General features: G+C 43.7%; 1 protein-coding gene and 1 pseudogene across 1 annotated transcript in view; one reads left to right on the plus strand and one right to left on the minus strand.

Annotated features, from left to right (window-relative positions):
• The window catches only part of SDK1 (sidekick cell adhesion molecule 1), a 1,937,536-nt gene that overhangs the window by 1,182,353 nt on the left and 730,019 nt on the right, over nt 1-25,164 (minus strand). The gene's annotated exons all lie outside the window — the stretch shown is intronic.
• LOC147684825 (cysteine and glycine-rich protein 2 pseudogene) lies at nt 21,610-22,177 on the plus strand (annotated as a pseudogene).

Raw genomic sequence — 25,164 nt, forward strand, 5'->3', positions numbered from 1 at the left:
GCTGAGGTCCGAGAATTAGAATAAAGTTTCATAACCATGTACCAAAACACAATAAAATGGAAAGATTGTCAAAACCAAAAAATATGATAAAGGCAGAAAAGATATCCTATGGGATCTAGTTCATGCTATATAAAACTTTATAAATAATAGTACTGTCTTTTTGCCAACACAGAGAACGTGCAGTGCCAAGACTACTTCAATTTGGAGTTTCCGTCTCAAGTTTTGTTGGGGCACGCATTCCACCTACAGAGGGATGCAACCACTTGCATGCCTTTCCACTGCTGCCACTACTATCTTACTAGCTGTACTCTTCCAACCCGCAAAAGCATGTATATCAAAAGGAGTTAAACAACTATAGGTACTATTCACAAACTGCATTTTGTAGTACATGATTAGTACTACTCGCATACTCCAAAATGCTCCTCACACACCTCCAGGGCATAGAGATCCACCTTCACTTCAGATCTCTTCTGTGAGGAGAACTCTACCACGGTGGAGGTGATCTGTACACACATAGGTATACGTTATAGTAGTAAATGTGGGAGGGACAGGGTGAGGGTCCTCCTAAATGGGAGTGGTTTAGGGAAATACGAGGACAGATTCGGGAATGACATGCTAATAAAAACACACAGTGACAGAAAAGTAAGACCACTGCTATTCACAAAGTACAGTTCTAAAGTCACCACAGCCATACCAGTTTTAAAACAAGTGCAACTTGCTCCAATCCAGCCTTCGAGTAAGTCAAGTACCACACATCACTCACTCACCGTACTGAAACAGTCCCATAGAAAGCAATAGAGACAGGGAAATAAACCCCATAAAAACACTAATGTTAAATAAATTACATTATTAAATCATTATTTTAATATTGGAAAAGTTAATAATAAACATAATAAAAAATTAAACAATTCCGTTCTTAAAAATTACCAATAGTTGAAATTAAACAATATTTAACTAAATATTTAACATTATTTAGAAAACAATGTGAAATCTTTAAATTAATTATTTACTTAATGCCCATTTAATTTTACCAGCTAATGTGCTGCAAATGTTATTTTTAGCTTTAAATTAAATAATTAAAATTAATTTACATTTATATTTTACATTAAAATAGTTTTAATGAACAAGTTACTTACCTTCGATAACGCCTAATCTGGTAGAGGCTATATCTAGCTCAAGATTCCTTGTCTTTGAATTTCCCCAGGCATCAGACTGGATCCAGAAGATTTTTCGTGAGCAGTACTCCAGCGCCGGTAAGTGGCATCAATCAGCTGCGTGTGGCGTCAGCGGCAGTGTCAGCACCGGAATTGACGCCTGCGGCACCTACATAGGCAGCACACAGGTGCGCTGACGTCATTTACTTTTCACGACTTTTCACGCCAGAAGCACAGAGTCATGAAGCGCAGTGATTCCTGCGGCACCTATATAGGCAGCCCAAAGGTGCGCGGACGTCATTTACTTTTCCCAACTTTTCACGCCAGAAGTCATGAAGTTATGAAGCGCAGTAACACTGGGGTGTCCAAACTAGGGCCCTGAACGGGATCATCCCTGACCCTAGAAATCTGTCCGCCGAGTGAGGAGGATGGGTGGGTTGGTAAGGAATTTGCAGCTAGATATAGTCTTTACCAGATAAGGCATTACCGAAGGCAAGTAACTTGTTCATCTGATAGAGACTTCTAGCCGTAGATTGCCTACCTTTGAATAGCTACCCAAGCAATACCATCAGCGGAGGAGGGTCTGTGGACCAATTTCAGACTAGTAAGTCTTGAAGGACAGAACGGGCGAAGGACCCATCTCTATGACCTGACTGTCCAGTCAGTAATATTTGATGAATGTGTGCAGGTAAGCCCACTTTGCTGCCCTTGCTGGCAGATATCCAGAACTGGGACTCCACGGCCTAACGAAAAGCTTGCAGCTTTATCTCCGGTGGAATGAGCTCACAAGTCTTCAGTAGGTTGGTTCTTGGCCAGTGCAATAAAGATTTTGATGCAAAGCACGACCAGGCGAGAGATGGCTCGCTTTTGCACTCCCTACCTTTCTTTGAACCAACATACCCTACGAAGAGTTTGTCGTTCCCACGGAATCCCATGTGCAGTCAAGGTCAAGGTAGAACGACAATGCACTTTTTGGGTCCACATGGTGGGGTCACTTCTTCTTTATAGGAAAGGTGAGGAATGTAGAAGGTAGGCAGGCTGATGGACTGTCCTACATGGAATGGTGTGACCACTTTTGGCAGAAAGGAGGCCCTTGTGTGCACCACTTTTTCAGTATGGATAGAGAGATAAGGCGGCTTGGATGACAATGCCTGCAGCTCACTCACTCTACGAGCAGATTTTGTCATGTGCTTATCTAGGTTCCTGATCGATACTGTGACCTTATGCCCCTATTCGGCTATAAAGCCCTTTATTCCCTATATTGGCATAACCGTTCAAGTGCGATTTTCTGAAAAGTCATCTCTGGCCTCACACGAGCAAAGCCACAGAGCCACATTCCAGCATGACTCTCTGCTACTTCCTTTGCGACCAATTAGTGCAATGACAGAGCAGCAGTCACTATCTGATATTCCTAGATAACACTCCGAGTTCTTCAACAAGATAAAAACTTAGCAAACCTGGAAATCCCCGCTTGCTATGTTTTGATTAGTAATAGAACTCTAATGAGCAACTGATAGCTGCCACTTCCTAGTGACATCTTTTATTGACGTCTTATGTCCAGCAAACTTGCGTCAAACCCGGCACCTGTCAGGTATAAATATTACCAACGTTGCCTTAAGCAATGCGAAGCTAGCTGCTGTTGAGCGTTGAGAGCGTTGCCTGTTGCTGATGCCAGCTGCCTGCATGACCAGTGTTGGTAAAAACTAGCACTCTGTCGCTGCAGCCTGCTATCCCGTGGTGGTGAAGCTACTGATTACCATTATCGCCGCTACAGCGCGAACTGTGGTTCAGTACGCTTGAGGAGCCGTGCAGCCGTCCTCTGCGAAGACATCCAGCCCAGCTGCCCGCGGACGCTGTCACCCCTCCTTCCTCCAGACGCGCTGAGAGAAGCCGCTGCCTTTCTCGTGCAGAGAAATCCAGTCCCGGCGCTTCCAGTTTACCCTCGCGGGTGACTGGGATATCGAGAGAGACCCCTGAAGGAGATACCAATCCTCCATCATTCTATTCAGAGGTATGGTGTTGACTAAACCCTTAGAAGAGAATTCTTGAAACAAACCTTGGCAAAACCAACTTAACTTAAGCTACTTACTTACTCCCCCTTCTCACGTGTTAGGCTTAGGTCAGGCACACCGGGGTAGGCTTAGTTAGAAGCACCAGTTGAGTATGTTAGCCTAATGTATATATGACTGTATATATGTTTTATTACTTTTAAACCATTGTATGGCTAAGAAACCATATCAATGCTTTTACAGTTCTATTTCGCAATTCTTATCTTACTGTACGTACTTTTTATAATAACAGTTATTGCAATTGTGGCAATACATTTCTCTTGTACGAGAAGAAAGACTGTTCAATAAATGTTAACCTTTATTGATAAACGCCCGTCTCTCTATTCTCTACATATTGTGAAAGTAAACTGCACCAGACTGACTGAGTGAAATCTATGTCTATTGTTTCACACGACCCTAGAGATCGACTCTTGATCTGAGGAGCAAAGTTGTCATGTTGCACGGTTGTTGGAAAACTGAATCCCTTCTTGTCTGTGCCAAGGAAGCTGATCACTTCCTATGCAGAGAAGAAAGTTTCCAGTGACCTCTGAGCTAGTTGGTAACACAACCCAATTAAGTTTAGCATAGTCAGTGGAGGCCTGGAATATCCGCAGTTCCACGTCGATACTACTGTTTATGTTATTCCAATGCGCAGGGCCTAGTGGGAAACTAGGAACTACACTACATGGCGCCCAACGTTTGGTAAGGCGATAAACTAACGTAAGACTTGTAGAGTAACTCAGTCGTGCATATTTCACACCCCTTTCACCCGTAATTACTCCAATAGACGTCTGGAGTGGGTGAAAGGTTAAAATCCGCCCGACCTTAGTAGGAAGAGATTCCTATGTAAAGCTCTGGTTTATTCAACGTTGAAGGATACAGTGTTCCAAAATATTGTGCATCTAATCTTTGTCTCCTTGGAGACCTACTCTGCAAACCTGCATTTTTTGAAATGTCAGTAAATAACGGAACCTCTGGGGCCGCAGTAGATGCGACTCAGCAAGGTCCCGAAGAAGCAGACCCGGATGCTATCATCATCCCGGTCCAGTTAAGAAGATCTATAACTTTAAAACTTATAGAAAACGGACTGCCACCTCAAGGTGGTACAGTAATTTTCGTGATAGAGGCTCACGAGTATCGGCAGACAGAGGTATTCTATTCATGGATAAACTTTCCAGCGGTAAACGCTATAACACAAGAGTTTCACTATTACAAAATAGAGGAACCTCCGGATGAGTACGCCCCTTTCGAGGAGGTTGAAATTCCACTTAAATTTCAAGAGCACCTGCTCTGGTTTAATGGCGCCCTAAAACACAATGATCACATAACCAGGCTCGGTCCACTAGGTAGACCAGGAGCCACGTGGCCGGTTCTAGCCAGCTACACACCACATCCTGACATTGCAAAAATGTCTAAGGAAGAGCTGTTAGCACAGCTAAACACATTAATAAAAATACATAGGCAATTAGTCCAATATGTAATACGGACTGCAACAGTCCAGCCAGCTGTTAATACACCACAGCTGACCCCTCATCAGGGGAACACAAATAAAATTACACCACAGAACATACAGTCATGTCTTGGTAAAACACCCGTAAAACGGGAACAAATTCCTTTCTGGTTAGCCCAGAAAATCACTCAAATAGAGGCAGTATTTCCTGATACTACCCCTATTGAGAAACACAGAATCTTGACCATCTGCCTTCCTATGGGAATCGCACCACACGTGGAGGACTGCGACACTTGGGGTACAGTCTTTGCTTCCATTTACACAAAAACACACGGTGTTCCGTCTATGGCGGTAATACCAGACGTGCTAAAACAGATTCAAAATGAATTCGGTCCAGAGCCAGCTTTAAATCTAGGTATGAAATTACTGAAAGACTTCAAGCAGGTCACGGCTATATTATTAGCCAATGTAAAGGGAGAAGCAGCATCTGTGGCGATTCGCCAGAAGTTGAGGGAAACAGATATAAAAGATCCTGTTGAGCTTGCAAAAATCATAGAAAAATGCTATGAAGAATTAGGTAGAGACAGCTTGGGTGGAAAACCAGTAAAGCCCCAACTGCTCGAAAATCCTGAAAAATTATTTTATTAAAAATAATTTAAATACTCCTAAAAAGAGCTGGGATGGAAATAAACAATCCACTCCCAAGGAAAAAGTTTTCCAGTCCAGAGGAAGGTCTCCTCGACGGAGGGAAAAAACTCCGACTCGAGAACGCCAGTCTCCCCAGAGGGAGCCCTCTGAGAAAAGATATAACCTTAGAAATAGGGATAATATAAAAAGACCTGATAGATATCAAAGTATTGATACACGTCCCTCTCGATCTCTTCCACAGAATTCGGAAAGAAGAGGACGGTCAGACCCAGGAGAGCACACCAAGTCCAAAGACAAGGAACCTGCTCAAAATAAGAAATCTCAATTTCAGAAAAAGAAGGTAGCCAGTATTAGAGTAATCAACCATGCCGAGAATACTGAGGACACAGTTGAAAAACGGGGAGTGGGCATTGACAATGTTGGACAGTGCAGCAGAGATCAGTATAGCGCGCAAGAACTTGATGAGTCATCTGGAGACAGTGGACACGAATGAATACATTCAGGTTGAAACTGCCGACGCCAGACTTAGCGAGCCCCATAAAATATACGAAATAACATTGCGTATAGAGGGTGATAAGACTAGGAAAATTAAGGGTCTATTTTGGGATAAGCTCTCAAAAGGCTATGATATTCTGTTAGCTGAAAAAGATTGGCCCCCGGAGTTTGTCAGGGAGTGCCCTCGTGGCGAAGAGGTGATTATGCCTGCCTTCTCGAATCACATACCGATTCACAAAAAATATACATATGCAAGGAAATGGGCAGTAGCGCAGGCACCTGCATTGTATAAAAATCATGTAGGATGGGATGAGGATTCACCACCTCACAAAATCCAATTAAAAAGTGAACCAACTGCCCAACGGCAGTATCCCATAAAGCAAGAAGCTAAAAAACAGGTCAGGGAGATCTTAGATCAACTTGAATACCAGGGGGTGATTGAAACATGCACCTCTCAAATGAACAATCCTTTGTTTCCTGTTTCCAAGCCAGACAATTCATATCGTCTAGTTTTGGACTACAGACACCTTAATACATGTTGCAAAACTTTTGCAGTACAAAACTCGCATAGTGCAGCCCTAATGAATAACATAGTTAGGAAAAAATACAAAACAACATTAGACATTTCTAATGGTTTCTTTTGTCAAAACATTGCACCAGAAAGCAGATACTTGACCGCTTTCTCCGCATTTGGGTCGCAGAAAAAATTCTGTCGACTCCCACAGGGGTTCAAGAACAGCCCAGGACTATTCTCAGCTAGGGTAACAGAGTTACTACAAATCTATGATGATGAAGCATTATCTTACGTAGATGATATTTATCTCACAGATGATGACTTGGATACTCACTTGAAAAGAGTGAACACCATTATACTTGGGTTCGCAGCAGAGGGTTACAAATTCAACTTTAAAAAGTCCCGAATTGCCCATCTGACAGTACTATTTTTAGGGTACGAATTATCAAGTGAAGGAAAAAGCCTAGCGGACAACTTCTTAGAGAAGTGCGCTGTACTCCAAGCTCCAAAAACGCTGAAGAATTTACAATCAATACTAGGTTTTCTGAATTTCGGAAGAACTTACATCCTAAATTACGCAGAGAGGGTTAAACCTCTCTACGAACTAATTAAACCTGATTTAAAACAAATCAATTGGACTCAAAAACACACAGAAATTTTGAGATCACTGCAAACAGACATGTTAGCAAAAACAAAATTAGATACACGTGACAACACACGCGATCTGGTAATCCGAGTCATCCCAGGAAGATGCGGATTCACATACCTAACCTCTAATGAGGGAGAAAAGGTACCAATTTCAATTAAATCTCACTTGTACACACAAGCAGAAAAAACATTCAGTCGCACAGAAAAAACTGTGAACGCAGTGCAAATCGCATTAGCAAATGAACGAGAACTAGCACACGGCAAACGGATTAATATCCTCACAGCGGAATCCGCCTTCAAAGCGCTATTCAGCCCAGTAAACCTGCCTACAGTGACACTGAATCCAAAATGGATACAGTGCATAGATTCTCTAGGAGCGGAAGATGTGAAATACTATTTCGCCCCGCAATACACAGAACTGAATGATTTAGATTATGAAGAAGAATATCCTCTGCCAATCGAAATCCTGCCTCTCCCACAATACGCCTGTATAATCTACACAGATAGCTTTGTACAGCATTTCAACGTAGAGAGAAAATCCTACGATGCAGCATGTGCGATCATTAAATGTCGTTGGCTGTGCGGTAAAATCAAACCGAAAATAACAAAAACTGAATCAGTTAAGTACTGTTCGGCTCAAAGAACTGAAATCAGATCTTTAAAGATGGCGCTCGAAAATGCAGAACGCGAATTCCCCACACTTATAGTGTGCGATTCTCATTTTTGCGTAAATTCTTTCAACAACAAACTGCAGAGTTGGATCGAAAACGACTACAAAGATGACACAGGTGCCACAATAAAGCATAAAAAGCTCTGGAACGAGGTAGCTCTTTTATACAAAGAACTACAAAAGACTCACGTGATTCACGCACAGAGTCTTCAACGTGATGGCGTTCACGTTGCAGGGAATTCATTGGCTAATACAGCCAAAGCGGAAGCAACTAACCCGGCTTCCGTAGCCACAAAAAAGCGTACAGATAAGTATATAGACGGGGAAACCATGCTGGCAGTAAAAACGACCGTAAAAGGCGACTGTGCAGCACTACCCGTAAACTATCCACTCAATTATGCATACATAATCGATGCAAACTCCGTTCCTTTTGCTCGAATCCCTGGAGTGGGGGATAGAGTAATTCCAAACAGGAGCAGGAGGGGCTTCCTCTTACTGGAAGCACACATGGGGTTGGGACTGAGACACCAAACAATCAAAGCCTCTCTGAAAGAATTACAATCAGAGTACTGGTGGCCAGGAATGAGTATAGATATTCAATGTTTTGCTCAAAATTGTGAAAACTGCAACAGAGATCGCAGTAATGAACAGGCCAGTGTAGTTTCAGGATCCCTTCTAGACAGCATAAGGCGGTCTATCTGCGCAATCAAAGAAGAGAAGCGCGTCCCAGTGTACAACGTTTAAGACGAAATACACTTAAATAATGAGGCCTCCAGCACTCGGCTGACGCTAGAACAGTTATAAAAAGATTAGCGAGTCCATATCGGCACATACGCAATTACCACGTTCCATTCTGACCAGGGTCCTGCTTTCAGCTCTCGAGCTTATGGGGGGGCCATGGCTAGCATGGGAATTGGGTTGTGGTATTCTTGTCATTCATACATTAGTGTGATAGAAAGAAAAAACCGGGACATAAAGCAATCTATAACAGCGAAGGTATTAGGTTCAGGCGCTGGGTGGGTCAAACATTTAATAAGTGTCCAGACTAGTCTTAACAACATGCCAAGAAATTCTCTAAAAGGTTTCAGCCCATACGAACTATTGTTCGGAATAAGAATGAACATTCAGGACCTCGATAGTCAGATGTCAGTGGTACAAGAAGAAACAAAGCAGTTTGAAGTAAAAGACCGTTTGGCTGTTTTACAGGAACTGAATGAAACAAGAAAATCATTAAGCAACATAAAGTTAAAGCAACAGCCAAATACCACTGACGAGGCACCACCCGCAACAGCCCCAGCAAGGCCTGTCTGGATTCCAAAGATTGGGGATCTAGTCAGAGAAAAGATCGCGGTGAAGAAGGAATTTGGGCCTTCTTACAGAAAAGCAGTACCTGTCTTGGCAGTCACCGGAACAAGATCAGTTGTGCTACCGCCCCTTGCTGGTAAAAAGGAGAACAGAATCGTGTCCATCGATCTGGTAAAACCACAAGCATGTGGCCTATAATCAACAGTAGGCCCAGTGGACTCCCAAGAAACAACAGAATACCCAAACTTGCAACAATACAAGAGGTTCAAACTGAAAGACTCATCACATTCGATCAGCCTGCAGTGCACAATGAAGGACTATGCAATAATGCCATGGAACTCGTGCCTCTTGAAACACAGATTGAAACAGTTCGTCAAGAAACAACACCAGTCTACACTAATGTGGCATCAGAAAGTGCTACCGAGAGACAGATTGAAAGAACAATCCCATCAATTGACAGAACTGCCTCTGGTTATTTCATCAACTTCGACAACTTCTCTGAAGATGAAAACGACCACGAAGTGATGCCAGAAACAAAAAAGTATTCTAAAGAAAATACAACAGGACTCCTTCAACAAATCAAAGAATTATATCTGGATTCACCGTTGATTGAGCATTGGATTATCTCAGGGGTATTCATACTCCTACAATGCCTAATTTTAGTTTTAATTTTAGGGAAGTTCATTACAATTGAATGGACACAGCAAGTCAGAACATCAACCTAGTCCTGAAACCACACAGATCATCCCACGTGAAGAAAAGAGAACTGTCAGCAGTAAATGTCACAGCAATTCCAATACCTGGTGGGGTAGTATGGGAGAAAACAGACTATGAGATCTATGGTCCGGTCGAAATCCTGAAGTATCCTCATCAACTAAAGGTTTCCTTAAGTGACTTTGTTACACCAAGTACATTCTCTGATGATTGGGACTTTAACAGTATTAATGACATGATGTCTGATTTAGTTATGTCAGCTAGATTCACAGATCATGATTATTTACAAGGTTCATCTAGTTATGAGCAGTTATTCTGTTATACCCACTATGGTGATCACTACTTGCATAAATCTGCACAGCCTAGAAATGTTTTTATGTATAATCAATGGGAACATTGTTCTACACCACCTAAAAGCAGTTCTAAAGCATTTTTTGAGAAATTCAAATATTTTTCAGGGTTTAACACCAGTGATGCAGAAACGTTTTATTATAAACTGTTAGATAGAACAGGAATGAAAACAATGCTGACAAATTCTAAATTGATATATTCAGAAGCATTTTATGACAAAATGATGACATTTGGTTTTGATTATTGGAAAAATAATATTGAAACGAAAACAATTTGGGGTACAAAAGATTGGCAGGTGCAAGGCATAGAAGCACTGTTTAGAACCTGCATGATACCTGAACAAATGTTATTTTTAAATGACACTGTACACCAAACATCTTGTCTTGGCCTAGCTAAGAACAAAGAAATGAAAACACCGTCTATACCAAAGCCAATACCTGAGAATGCAACTGCAGATAATGAGTTAGACGTGTCACACATTTTACATTTCAACAGAACACATCCTGATTGGAAAAAGTGGTTAATCTGGCCTACAGACACAAATAGCTGTCAAGATAGATTCCTGAATAAAACACAGGGTTTAAAGATGACCAGATTAGACTCAAGATATTCCCAGAGACAACATCCAGGAATAATAACAACATACAGTGTAGGTAAACTCTGCCTAGAATGGCTAGCTACATCCACACTGGCTGAAATTAAGCAACACTTGTCTTTATTAAAAGATGGTGCTGATTTGCGCGATTTCATTCTTGGACCACGCAAACAGCGTCAGAAGCGTTTCATAGCGACCAGCATCTATGCTTCATACAACGAGGCTTGGAAAGTAAAGCAAATTGAAACTGCTGAAAAGATACGAGAAATTGATCGTATTAATTTGGAGAAATCACTTTCTGTGGTAGACAATGGGTTAATGACTCTGTCTTCCAGAATATATTCTTTGGACAATATTGTATCATCTGCCTTTGATGTGATAGACAGAGATTTGCTAATGTTACAACATGGCCAGTCTCAATTACGTTCTATTATAGAACTAGGCTGGACGCTGCAAGATCTTCGTTCAGGCTATGTGCCTTGGCGTTTAATCAACACAACGTCATTGTTTTCCATTTTTAACCTTACTGATAAACAGATCAGTTTGGCACAGAAAGGAGCAGACTATACAATCTTGAGCATCGAGAAACTCGAGCGATTACCATTGACAATGTCAGAGAGTCCTGTCATTGAATGGATAATACACGGAATTATCACAATTCCGATTACAACTTTCCGATTTCATAAGTGCCTTGAATACATACCTGCTGGCCAATATGAACAATTGGGTAAAGGATACTTAAAATCCGAATGGAAATTACCATACACTCATTCTTGCTATAGTGACAGCGACAAAAATGTATTTCTTAGTGGTGACAACTGTAAACACTCACTAAGCGGTATACTTTTGTGTCAGGGTATTAATTTACACGGAGCATGTGATGGAAATTCAAACAACCTCTCATGCCACCAGCTAGTCACACCTGCAACTCAGATAGAGCCCTTCTTTATGCAACTCGCAAACGGGAGTTACATTCTAAGAACGGATCACAGGTGCTGTGGCCTCGCGCCCGGACTAAGTTATCTAGTAGAAGTAACGTCCATGGTCAAATGCTGTATGCAAGCATTGTTCCCGAGCGGGCCTCCAGACATAGTGACTCCCATTTGGCCTCGTCTGAATCTCTATTCTATACGAATTGATACATTAAGCAAAATGAAATCTGTGCTTTTACAGACAACAGTGCCTATAACGTCATCTAAAGAGACGTATGATCTTCTAGTCGCAAGGACGGCTACTGAGGTCCATGACCTTTTATCAACAAATTGCCCCGTGCATTTCGTACAAATGCTCGAGCAACTCCTTAACATGTCTAGTGCCACGAGCATCCCAGGCATATTTAAGACAGTCTTTACAGGACTGCTAAACACCCTTCCAGGCAATTTTGGGAATCTTTCCTAATTTTGTGCACTCCATTTTTGGTGGTATTCCACTATTTTTTGGACTCATCGCAGGGATTCTATTTTTGACCCTCCTGCTACGTTATGGCAAGCCTCGGCTCAGACATAGCTCCCATGGGAATGGAAGAGACAATCCTAGCAATGCGCTACAGGGACAGGATAACTAACGTCCTCGGATTGGCCAGGCTGAGAGATCTAAACATGACCTGGTTCCTTTCATTCAGACCGATATGGCAAAATTGCATTTTACCTGTGCTACGGTGTATGCTTTGCGGCGAGGAATGCGTGTTGGACATCTGTCTTTCACTTCCATCAGCAGTACCAATGGACGTCGATACTTTGCTAAGTCCAATAACGGCTCACGCATTGTGTTGTCCCCAGCGGCTACCAATCCTGATGACGGCATTTGTGGAGACTCCTGTACTACAGCCAAGTGGTAACAGTGGAGCGAGTGACAAAAGCAACATCACCCAGGTACAACGTGCTGTGAGCATTGCTGATCCTGCCTTCGATGACAGCAATCATTCTCACACCTGCCAAGTTTCAGCACTATCTAATTTGGTTGAACTATCACCTGATTTTGTAGACCAATTCTTTGCGAGCCTGTCTGATACGATGTTCTCACCCATAGGGAAACAATAACTTTTGAGAAGCTTTCCGACACACAGCGTTCCTATGAACTCTGAATTCGGCCTTCAGTTTTGATCAACAAAAAACTGCCAGGAGCTTTGGTAAACTGATTTTTCTTTGAATTGGACAATTTTTCAAATATTGACCCTTTTCTTTTTTGGCACGAACAATTCTTTGCTTAACGTAAAAACTATTCTTAGAGAACAGAAGCTTCACACTTCTATTTCTAAACACATCTAGAGACATAACAACATTACACCAGCCTCTAGCACACATGTTATTACAATGCATTTTTATGTGATGATTTATCTCGCATTTCTTCTGTCAGAGATACTTCATGTGTAATTCTTTATGCATAATCGTTCATTTATTCCATATGCAATAATTTTTTGAATGATTACTATGTTTTAAAACTACGTACAGTACCTAAATTCCATGTATTACAAGTACGCCTATTTCGAATGCATTTATGTATTTTGAGGTGGGCTATGTTACACAATGTTACACATGCATCTAAATTGCTTAGTTTTAGTAATTTTGATGGACATGAATTCGTGGAGTGGGTGTCATGTGCTTATCTAGGTTCCTGATCGATACTGTGACCTTATGCCCCTATTCGGCTATAAAGCCCTTTATTCCCTATATTGGCATAACCGTTCAAGTGCGATTTTCTGAAAAGTCATCTCTGGCCTCACACGAGCAAAGCCACAGAGCCACATTCCAGCATGACTCTCTGCTACTTCCTTTGCGACCAATTAGTGCAATGACAGAGCAGCAGTCACTATCTGATATTCCTAGATAACACTCCGAGTTCTTCAACAAGATAAAAACTTAGCAAACCTGGAAATCCCCGCTTGCTATGTTTTGATTAGTAATAGAACTCTAATGAGCAACTGATAGCTGCCACTTCCTAGTGACATCTTTTATTGACGTCTTATGTCCAGCAAACTTGCGTCAAACCCGGCACCTGTCAGGTATAAATATTACCAACGTTGCCTTAAGCAATGCGAAGCTAGCTGCTGTTGAGCGTTGAGAGCGTTGCCTGTTGCTGATGCCAGCTGCCTGCATGACCAGTGTTGGTAAAAACTAGCACTCTGTCGCTGCAGCCTGCTATCCCGTGGTGGTGAAGCTACTGATTACCATTATCGCCGCTACAGCGCGAACTGTGGTTCAGTACGCTTGAGGAGCCGTGCAGCCGTCCTCTGCGAAGACATCCAGCCCAGCTGCCCGCGGACGCTGTCACCCCTCCTTCCTCCAGACGCGCTGAGAGAAGCCGCTGCCTTTCTCGTGCAGAGAAATCCAGTCCCGGCGCTTCCAGTTTACCCTCGCGGGTGACTGGGATATCGAGAGAGACCCCTGAAGGAGATACCAATCCTCCATCATTCTATTCAGAGGTATGGTGTTGACTAAACCCTTAGAAGAGAATTCTTGAAACAAACCTTGGCAAAACCAACTTAACTTAAGCTACTTACTTACTCCCCCTTCTCACGTGTTAGGCTTAGGTCAGGCACACCGGGGTAGGCTTAGTTAGAAGCACCAGTTGAGTATGTTAGCCTAATGTATATATGACTGTATATATGTTTTATTACTTTTAAACCATTGTATGGCTAAGAAACCATATCAATGCTTTTACAGTTCTATTTCGCAATTCTTATCTTACTGTACGTACTTTTTATAATAACAGTTATTGCAATTGTGGCAATACATTTCTCTTGTACGAGAAGAAAGACTGTTCAATAAATGTTAACCTTTATTGATAAACGCCCGTCTCTCTATTCTCTACATATTGTGAAAGTAAACTGCACCAGACTGACTGAGTGAAATCTATGTCTATTGTTTCACACGACCCTAGAGATCGACTCTTGATCTGAGGAGCAAAGTTGTCATGTTGCACGGTTGTTGGAAAACTGAATCCCTTCTTGTCTGTGCCAAGGAAGCTGATCACTTCCTATGCAGAGAAGAAAGTTTCCAGTGACCTCTGAGCTAGTTGGTAACACAACCCAATTAAGTTTAGCATAGTCAGTGGAGGCCTGGAATATCCGCAGTTCCACGTCGATACTACTGTTTATGTTATTCCAATGCGCAGGGCCTAGTGGGAAACTAGGAACTACACTACAATTTAATGGCCACGGGGAAGGCTGTTTTGAGCATGAGGAGCTTGACTGGACAGTTGTGGAGAGGCTTAAATGGAGCACACATCAAAAATGTCAGAACTAAATTAAGGTCCCACTGATGCATAATGAATGGTGACGAGGGAAAAAGGTAGGCAAGACCTTTCAAAAACCTATGTAAAATAGGGGATTTAAATAAAGAGGGTTGGTCAGGCAGCCACAAGAAGGCAGACAGAACGGACAGATATCCCTAAAAGGTGCTCAGTATAGAGCCTTGCTAGGCAAGGGTAAGAGCAAAAAGCAAGACTTAAGAAAGAGGGGCAAAAAATGAATACATTGACTTTTCTGGACACAATGCCCAACTTTTTCCAATGGCAGGTGTATACTATCTTGGTGGAGAAACGCCTGGCTGCCAAAATCACAATATGGACTTCAAGAGGAAGGTCAAAAGCTGTCAACTGCCGCCACTCAATCTTCTCGCAAGAAGCAGAGAGTGAACAGGTTTAGGTGGAGAACCCTAACCTGCTGCTGTGACAGAAGATCCTCCTGAAGGTGTAGCCTGATCGAAGGATCAATGGTCATGCTCAGTAGCTCAGGATACCAGACTCTCCGTGCCCAGACTGGAGCCACAAGGATGACTTGGGCCCCGTCGTTCCTGACCTTCTTGAAAACTCTGGACAGGAGTGGTATGGGCTGAAATGCATACAGGAGGTCTGAGCTTCAGTCAAGACAAAAAGCGTCTCCAAGCAAGGGCCACCTTGGAAACACCAGTGTGCAAAACAGCTGCCATTGCGGATTCTCGATGGAGACCTTGTGCCACCTCTGCACGGAGACACCATTCGTGATCCGCTAGACATTGAGGGCTGAGTTTGTCTGCCCTGGCGTTCAGTGGATCTGCCAGCTGTTGAACCACCAGGAAAATGTCCTGCCGTCCCAGCAATGTTCAGAGATGCAGGGCCTCTTGACAAAGGGTGCACGACCCCACCCGCTCTGTTTGTTGCAGTACCACATGGCGGTGGTGTTGTCCTTCAACACCTGCACTAGCCTTCACTTGATGGAAGGTAGAAAGGCATTCAATGCCAGTCGCATCACCCAGAGCTCCAGCATGTTGATGTGTAGTCTATATTCAGCCGGAGACAAGAGTTCTGAGATCTCCATCCCTCAAAGATAGCCGCCCCATCCCTGGAGTGATGCATCCGTCCATAATGCAAATCTGGTTGGGGAAAGGACAGGGGTCTGCCTCTGACCCAATCGTGGTTGGTTAGCAACCACTGCATATCTTTTGCAGTTTCCTCCGAGATCTGGACCAAGTTGGAGAGATTTATTCTGAAGGTGCGCCCACTGGAATGTCAGGTCACACTGCAGAGCCCGCATGTGCCATCTGGCATGTGTTACCAGAAGGATGCAGGAGGCAATGAGGCCCAGCAGTTTCAGAGTCAGTCCCACCGAAACCCAGGATAGAGGGTAAACAATGGGTATCACAGCCTGAAAAACCTGGACTCGCCGCTCGGGAGAATAACCCGAAACTACACTGTGTCTAGAACAGCTCAGATTAAATAGCGTGCCGGAGAGGGAGTCAGGAGTGACTTCGGCAAGTTGATAGTGAACCCCAATGATTGCAGAAGGTTCGCCGTAGTCTGGAGAGTCTGCCTTCAACAGCCAGTTATCAAGATAGAGGAAGACTGACATCCTTGATCTCTGCAGATGCTCAGCAACCGCTGCCATCACCTTGGTGAAAACCGGAAAGATGCTGGCAAGGCCAAAAGGGAAGCAAGGTGAACTGAAAATGCTCATGGCCTACGACGGGAATAGGAAAATAGGCACCCTGCAAGTCTAACTCTACCATCCATCTTTGAAAAGCGAAGATCTGAGCTAGTGTGAGCACCTTGAATTCCTGAAGTAGAAGATGAATGCTGGGTGGTGTAGGATAGGACTACATCCCTTGTCCTTTTTGGGGACTAGATTTTAGCAGGAGTTACAACCATAACCTACTTCTGGCCCCGGAACCCTCTCTATGTCTCCCTTTTCCAACAGAGCCATGACTTCCTCGTGGAGCAAGGACAAATGATCCTACATCAGCCAGTCATGAGATGGTAGTATGGAGGGAGGGAACTGCCCCTTTGTTATGGTCTGCCAGTGGAGCAGGTGATGGTGAATCCTGCCAGCACCTGGATGCCTAAGGTGGCATATTAGGAAGGCTTGGAGGTTGCCGCTGGGGGGCGGGAGAGGGTGGACGTACCAGACCGCTAGCTACCTGACCGATGAGGTGTGGGTACAACACCCTTGTATTGGCTCAATGGCTGGCCGCATATTGGTGCGGTTGAAAGCCCCTCCCGTAACCACCAGAGGAATGAAAGCCAGACTGGGGGTGACTTATGGCAGCCGAGTGGCCCAAGGACTTGGCTGTAACCTGCGAGTCCTTAAAGCACTCCAGCGCTGAGTATGCCTTGTCTCAGAAGAGACAGGTGCCATTGAAGGGCATGTCCATAAAGGAAGCTTGGGCATCCCCCGAAAAGCCAGTTTTCCTCAACAATGCATAGTGCCCCAGTGCCACAGTCGATGAAACCAATCTGTCCAGTGAGTCTGTCGTGTCCAACCCACAACAAATAGTGAACTTTGCTGAGTGTCTCTAGTCAGCAACAGCTTGAAAGAAAGCGGCTCGGGCCTCCTCCGGGACCTGTGGCAGCCCTTAAGCAACCACATCCCACAGAGTGTGGGAGTAATGGCCCAAAAAGCATGCAGTGTTCACAGACTGCAATCCTAGGCTGGCAGAAGAAACATTTTCTTCCCAAAGAGTCCAGCCTTTTAGATTACCTGTCCAGGGGAACAGTAGTGAATGTGCCCAGGAAAGTCGAGGCTTGGACCACCAAGCTCAAAGGGGTAGGGTGTTGGGTGAGGAGGCTTGTGTTTACTGGCACTGGGCGATGGCGTAGGTGATTGCCCTATGCACATGAACCCCTGTGTTAGGTTTGGACCTTGTCCTCAATAGGAAGTCAGTGAGACCATCATTCAACAGTAGTAGGGCTTCTGATGAGGAGACTCTCGGTTGAGGCACCTCTGTCAAGATGTTGGTCTTGACTGCCACCAAGGGCAAATGAAGGCCAACGACCTCAGCCGCCTTCCACACCACCATTGCGTAGAAGGCTTCCTCTTCCGTAGCTACAGCAGGGGGAGAATGTATACCAGTATCTGGAGGAGTATTGAGTCCGCTGGCTTCCCCCAGTTCCTCACTCCGTCCATATTAGGGTCTTCCATGTATGGTTGGCATTGCTTTGGGGCCAGCTACCCCCCCCCCAATTCCCTCAGTGTCCTATCTAAAGAGTATAGGGCTCAAGCTCCAATCTAGGAGGCGCGGTTCCTGTCAGAGTTGGGATTGGGCAACGCCCATCCGCTTCTGTGTCGGAGTTAGGGATCACAATGGAAATGGCGGTGCCGGGAGCGTCAGCATAGTGACTGGTGCCAGAAAAGGAAGAGTTTGTACGACTGGTGTTGGTCCAGATCCACGATTGCCTCCCTGGGGCTCACTGTAGCCGCCGGCATGGAACCATATACGGCCCCCTCCAACCATGCGCGTAAACAGGGTCGGACTGCCCAAAAATGAGACACATGACCTCATGAAACTCTTTGAGTTGGGCGGGGTCGCTCTACTCAGGAAAAGCCAGGGAGGCGTGGAGTTGGCCAGGCCCTGGCTCGAGGAACCATGCCTTGAGTGCCGATGCGCCTTCTTCTCGTCAGCCATCGGAGCACATTGACTTCTAGCTTTTTTTCTTGTGCCTGTTACCTCAGTCTCCTGAGGACTTCGAAAAGAGACGAAGAGGACTTCGAGCTCCGCAAACTATCTAGGGACCTCGATTTCCATGGAGACACATGCTGGGCCGCTTCCAGCTTTAGGGACCGCTCCTAGCTTTAGGGACCGCTCCCTCAAAGCCTTCGGGGCCATGGCCCAGCAATCAGTGCATGACTTGGTGTTGGGGTCGCACTCTAAGCACCACAGACAGATAAGGTGCATGTCTGTTACAGACATCGACCAGTGACAGACGCCGCAAGGCTTAAAACCTGTTTTACAAGATGACATCTCGACACACCAGAAGGTAATACCTCAAAAACAGTTGACCAAACATCTAACAAATGTTGTCAAAAACCGACCGAGGGGTAGCTTTTCTCTGGATCAGCATTGGCTGCTGGAGAAAGAAAAGAACTGTAGTCAGCGCGCCTGGGTGGCACCTATGTAGGTGCTGTGGCATCACTTCTGGCGCGAACGATAGCACCATGCAGAGCCAATCAACACCACCAACCGGCGCGCAGGGGTACAGCTCACGAAACATCTTCCAGTCCCAATCACATGGGGAAAGGGAGGGAACCTGCAGCTAGAAGTCTCTATCAGATACTTTTTTCAAGAATAATGAAGTTTAATACATTTCCTAAACTTTGTTATGGGAAATATCAGCCACGGTAACAGAGATCTACACTTACATGTGCTAAGATAATAATAGTAACTTATCACGTTTTAAATCCAGTGTAGGAGGCTCCATCACCCTTATTTGAGGGGGTGGAGACATGTAAATCCACACCTAGATATAACTCAACACTCAGAAATGGTGAATAACAAAATTGTGAAGAGCTACACTAGGTGTAGTAGTAAATATACACATGTATATATACCTTTTTGAATAGGTCATATATTTTTGGGATCCCTAAAGTGGTGAGTCCCTATAGAAAACTATCCTAGACTTTGCCTGGAGAAGAGAAGGTCAATGTTAAAAGTGGAACGTGAACACCCACCAAGTGCGAAAAAAAGCTTAATATGTGTACCAGAGCACGGAGGCAATCAAGTTATGTCCAAAAGGTTCGCGTTGGAAACAGAAATACCAAGGTGGAACACTGGGCCAAAATGTTTTTGGAAGGGAATGGGCTGGAGTGGCATTATGAACTGCATTTAAGTGGTCCATCAATATGCTATTTTTTCTAGTCTACTCTATGCCTAGCCTCTATTTGTTGTAGGACAAGAACCGTTATTGTACATCGCTTTTGGTAACATCAAAACTATAGCACAGACATTTCTGTTTAAAAAAAAGTTACATTTTTGACAGAAGAACACTGCTATTTATAGTGTTTTAAGGTGAATGGCAATGGAGAAACAGGAGTAAGAATGTCCTCTTTAGTTGCACTCTAAGCTTTTCTACACTGTTATTTTTTACTTCATTACAGTTAACCAGGAACATGAGTTTCACATCAATACCACACAAAGGAATAGGTCACAGTAAAGCCAGTGGCAGCCGCTAGCTGGTGAAATCGGTGGGCAGCACGGGGGTAGGGGGGGGGAATAAAAACTTACCTGCAGCCTGACATCGGTTGCTTCGCTGTCTCTTCAGACGACGCTCACACAGGTTCCCAGAGTCCCCTGCGTCAATCCAAGCGCTACTCTCATGAACGTATTACCCAGCATGTGAGAAGCGTAGGGATTAGGCGGAGCTAGCTGGTTCCATACTCCAGCAGGAACCGAGCGCCTGTGCTCCTGAGCCCTGCCGATACCTCCAAGCAATAGTGTGGAGATATCCAAGTGCGCATGTCAGTTTGGCCATCCTAAAAAGGCCGGCCAAACCTACATATGCACTGGCAGATCACTAATCCTCTATACATAATGTCAGATCACAATATACAGAACTATACAAAATGCCACAACATTCCTCTGTGTATTTCAAAGTATGCCTAAGCTTTTCTTATATTTATAATTTCTCAGTTGCTTCTCATCATTACCACGTTTTTTTCTTAAATACTCAAATAAAATATCACTTAAACTGCAACCGAAATATTTATTTCACTTTCATCTGTTCTCGCTATAATCAACAAGCTTTTAGTAATCTCCTTACTACCAATCTGCAAGTAGTCAAACCGGAGTTTATTAAATGTAAACAGAAAAAGACCCCTTAAAATATTCAGTTTCTTCCATTCAGCAGAGAAATCATTCCACTGAATAGTAATAATGAAAATGACATGCATCATCACATTCGGTGACAGACCAGGCGTGTTCTGAAAGTGAAGTAAGAAAAAAGAGACAATTAAGAAGGCAAGCAGTGATGTGATCAATGACTAGAGAGTCCTGCATTAAGCAAAAAAGGTTTTTACGGATAACCATTTTGTAATGATGTGACAGCCAACATATTAAACAAAAGTACAACCAGAAAAAAAGTGAAATTATAGTTTAATGGCAAAGTGGAGATACAAAAACAGCTAAGCCCTGAAATTGGTATGCAGTACACACATAACTGGTGTCACCAACCATGTTCTGCTCTTGGAAAGCAGCTTTTTTTTCAGGTCTTCTTGGTAAAGTGGTGTGCTGAGTTTGGTGAGCAGCCTGAATTATTGTGTGGGTTGCATACCCATACCTGGCAAATTCCAGGGGTTTGCATTTGCTAAACCATAAATATGGCTTTCATTGTCATGATGACATAATTGGAACCACTCAGCAGAGCTTCATCAATGTCTTGGACACCATGATTATGTAACCACAAAATTGGGCTGCCAATAGAGTATATTCCTGCAATTATCTACAGAGTTCTGAAGACGATGCATCTCTCTCTGTGAGAGAGAAACATGGTCTGGCTGCAGTAGTTGACGGGTTCCTCGCAGAGCAGAAATGCCTAACTGGGGAAATGGTTCAAGTTCAGGAATTTGTATAGCGCACTACTCACCCAGAGGGTCTTAAGGTGCTTGGGGGAGGGGGTGTACTATTTATCGAATAGCCAGGTTTTGAGTTCCTTTCTGAAGGAAGTGTGGTTCTGTGTAAGGCGGAGGTGAGTGGGGAGAGAATTCCAGGTCTTGGCCGCCAAGTAGGAGAAGGATCTTCCTCCCATGGTGGATCTATGGATGCGTAACAAATGTGGCTCCTGTGGCAGGACCGTGTACCACGCTGAAGAGGTACAATGTGAGGGTAATAGTTATCCTTGATGCTGTTTTCTTTGTATGGTTTGCAGAAAGAATTTGGACAGCACAACAGTAGCAATTCATGATGAGGAGATCTACTGTAGGTCTTGCTATGGCAAGAAGTATTGTCCGAAAGGTTACGGCTATGGGCAAAGAGGAAGAGCACTCAATATGGACAGAGGAGAGCAACTACTAGGCATTAAGCCAAATGAAAGTGCATCCCAGAGGCCAATAACCAACACCAATACTTCTAAATTTGCTCAGAAATTTGGAGGTACTGAAAAATGATCTCGATGTGGGAGTCTGTGTATGCTGCAGAAAAGATAATGGGTGCTGGAAAACCGTGGCACAAAAATTGTTTTAGACGTGCAAAATGTGGCAAGAGCTTAGAATCTACAACTCAGACCGCGAAAGAAGGAGATATCTACTGCAAAGCTTGCTACGCAAAGAACTTCGGACCCAAGGGATTTGGCTATGGCCAGGGAGCTGGTGCCCTCGTTCATGCTCAGTGATGAAGTGCATGCCGCAAACATGATCAGTCATTGCACCACAAACGGGCATATTCTGCCATTTATGCTAGTTACCTAGACTAGTTTGCAAACAATGTAGTTTTAACAAAAACTCTGCTGCCTTCCAGGGTAACGCAAAATTAGGCTAATCCATATTTTGGTTGCTGGCTTAAACAAGCATAGAAGTTCTTTTGCCAGAGAATGAGGGCGAATCATGCAGTTTAAATGCCAGCTGACAAATTACTCTTTTTCCTCTTGGTTTATTAAAACTATTCTAACTAATGTATGAGACAAAAATGTTGCTACGGTGGAGTATTTCTCTTATAAATGGTAATTATTTTGGACCGTAATTCACACGGTGAAGGGAGAATAACTTCCCATATCACCGGTCACTTCTTTTTTAACCACCATACTTTTACCATCTGAATAAACATAGCATATGGACAATGTAATGGGTTTTAATTCACTTATCACTCCCCCACGGCCATCACTTAGCTTTAAGTGCATCCCTGTCTCCAGGTGTATGCCGGCCTCTATCAAACCAAGTTTTTAGAGGGCGAGGACAGCCAATGATGAAGCATGACACCGGGCGGTGTGTGAGGCCAGTCCGAAACTTTTCATGAGATGCCCCCGGTGGTGCTGTATCTCTTCAGAACTCTGAAGATAATTCTAGGCATATACTCTAGGGTCAGCCCAATTCCATGGTTACATAGTTCAAAAAAGGCTGGCTTGCCCATGGCCCCGTGCCTCTAGTTCCCACCCTTGGCAACACTGTTGAGGTTAGTATGTGTGGAGCACCAGGATTATGTGACAGACAGACAACCAAATGAGGCAGTACCATTATCCAAGTTATGGGACATGAAAAGTCAAAATATGGGGAATTAAGCACCATTATTATTTTGAAGGCTAGAAACAACATTCTTTGTGGAAATTTGCAAATTAAGCAGTAAAATATTTGGCCAAGTGAAGTAAATACATAATTATGTCGTATCACTGCAGCCACAGAGCCACATAATTCAACTGGCCTTAACCGCTTTCCATTGCTCTTACAACAATCTACTCACGAAAGGAAAACAAAACCTAAACAATCTAATTCTGATCAGTGCCCATTATTAGCTGCACATTGAAAAGAACGGTTCAAATGATCTCTCCCTTCTACAGAAAGAAAAGTGCATTAAATAACACAAAGGGGAATTTTCCTACAATTTCTTCCTTGTTCAAGAAGAAGCTGGAACTGAAAGAAAGTGGATTGTTTTATTCCCTCTTTTATACACATTTTCCGGTCAGGGGATGTGTCTCTAATATCTAAGGTTTCAGTACCTTGCCTGGGTTTGTTCTGTTTCAAATGTCAGTTTCTGGCTGCTCCTCTGACACAGAATTTGTATGAGGTGATGGCTCTCACAGCAGATAGCAATGTGACTGACTCCATGCAGGAGTATCCAAATTGTGGGTACAATGAAGTGTGATGAGCTCTGCACCGGGATATCATCAGCATGGCGCGGCAATCAGGGACAGACGAAAGGGCATGTCTACATAATAACTTTTCCGGGACCAGCGGTGGCAGAGCCAGTACAAGCAGTTTGATGGAGTGACCGAGTGTGCCTCCCTGACACAACTGGATCCCGCTGAGGTTTATTATAACCCTTAACGAAGGTACTATCTGACCTTTTAGGAACAGCATAACAACATGTTCCTTCAAAACTAATTTATTCACATATAGAGACGTGAGAGGTCTCTATGGACTTTGCACCGTGGTCCTGATGAAAGCCCCACCGACCTTCTGGCGATCCCAGGGCTGAAACATGTCGACCTACACCACAATCCTAGTGTGAAAGAGTCATAACCACTCTTGTTCACCTACATTAATTTTAAACTTTTGCCTCTAAAAACCAGAACTATTAAAGAAATTTGTCTGGAAGAGAGAGCCTTTTTATTATTTTTCACTTTATCACGTCACAGTCACTATCACTGATCCCTACTGTTTTTAACTGAGGGTATTGCCTCCTGGTTGGAGGTTGCATAAACCACTAAACCCTATGATTATGCATACACGTGTGATGGACAGCGGAGAACCAAGATATACCGTTTAAAATTGCAACTCACCAACACGTGCATGAGGGTTTTTTATTGGGACTAGTAAGAACTATTCCCGCATACCCGATGTTATGCAGGACAAGTGATCCTTCCCTCTTTGATTAGATTATATGAATACAGAAAACTGAACGGATCACGAATTCCTCCCCTCCCTCTACATTGATCTTGAATACATAATAACTTCCTCACTTAAAAAAAAATAAATGTCATTCACACTCTTCACCCCTACCACCTAGCAAATGGCAGTTACCAGGAAGAACTAATCAGACGCCCTATGCTAACACGCCCCTCATTGAATTTCAAAAGGGAACTCTGTCTGCTTTCACTCTGTTCCTCTGGATCTGCACCCTACAGCCACAGGATGCACACAATGCACTTTCTCTAGGCATGGGGATGCAGGGATCGTTCCTCCTTATCTTCCATAGTATGTCATTCTAAACCAGAAGCAGCCAAAGGGAGCCCCACTGGTTCGTGGGCACTCCAGTGTGTGTGCAATTCTTTTAAATTGCAGCCAGTTCAAACCACTACACACACACGTGCACATACCCACCCACACACGCACACACATATATATATTTTACTCCTCCGCACTCAGAAAAAAAGCCGCCATCAACCAAAACAATGGGTGTGTCGGCAAAATGGACCACCCAAGCACTGGTCCTTCAAAATGACATTTCCTTCGCTCAGCAACGCCTTGCAAGGAACGACAACACTTTGTTCCGGCCTAAAAATAGTTTACTGGGTCAGTTTCAAGGACGAGTAAAGTGTTGTCGTTCCTTGCAAGGCGTTACTGAGCGAAATAAATTTTGTCTCATATATATATATATATATATATATATATATATATATCCATTTATTAGGAGCCAACTTGCCAGCAGATATGCAGCTTGAAACCCGGCATCAAGTT

This window comes from Lissotriton vulgaris, chromosome 10 (assembly GCF_964263255.1).
Source record: "Lissotriton vulgaris chromosome 10, aLisVul1.2, whole genome shotgun sequence".
Classification (NCBI taxonomy): Eukaryota; Metazoa; Chordata; class Amphibia; order Caudata; family Salamandridae; genus Lissotriton; species Lissotriton vulgaris.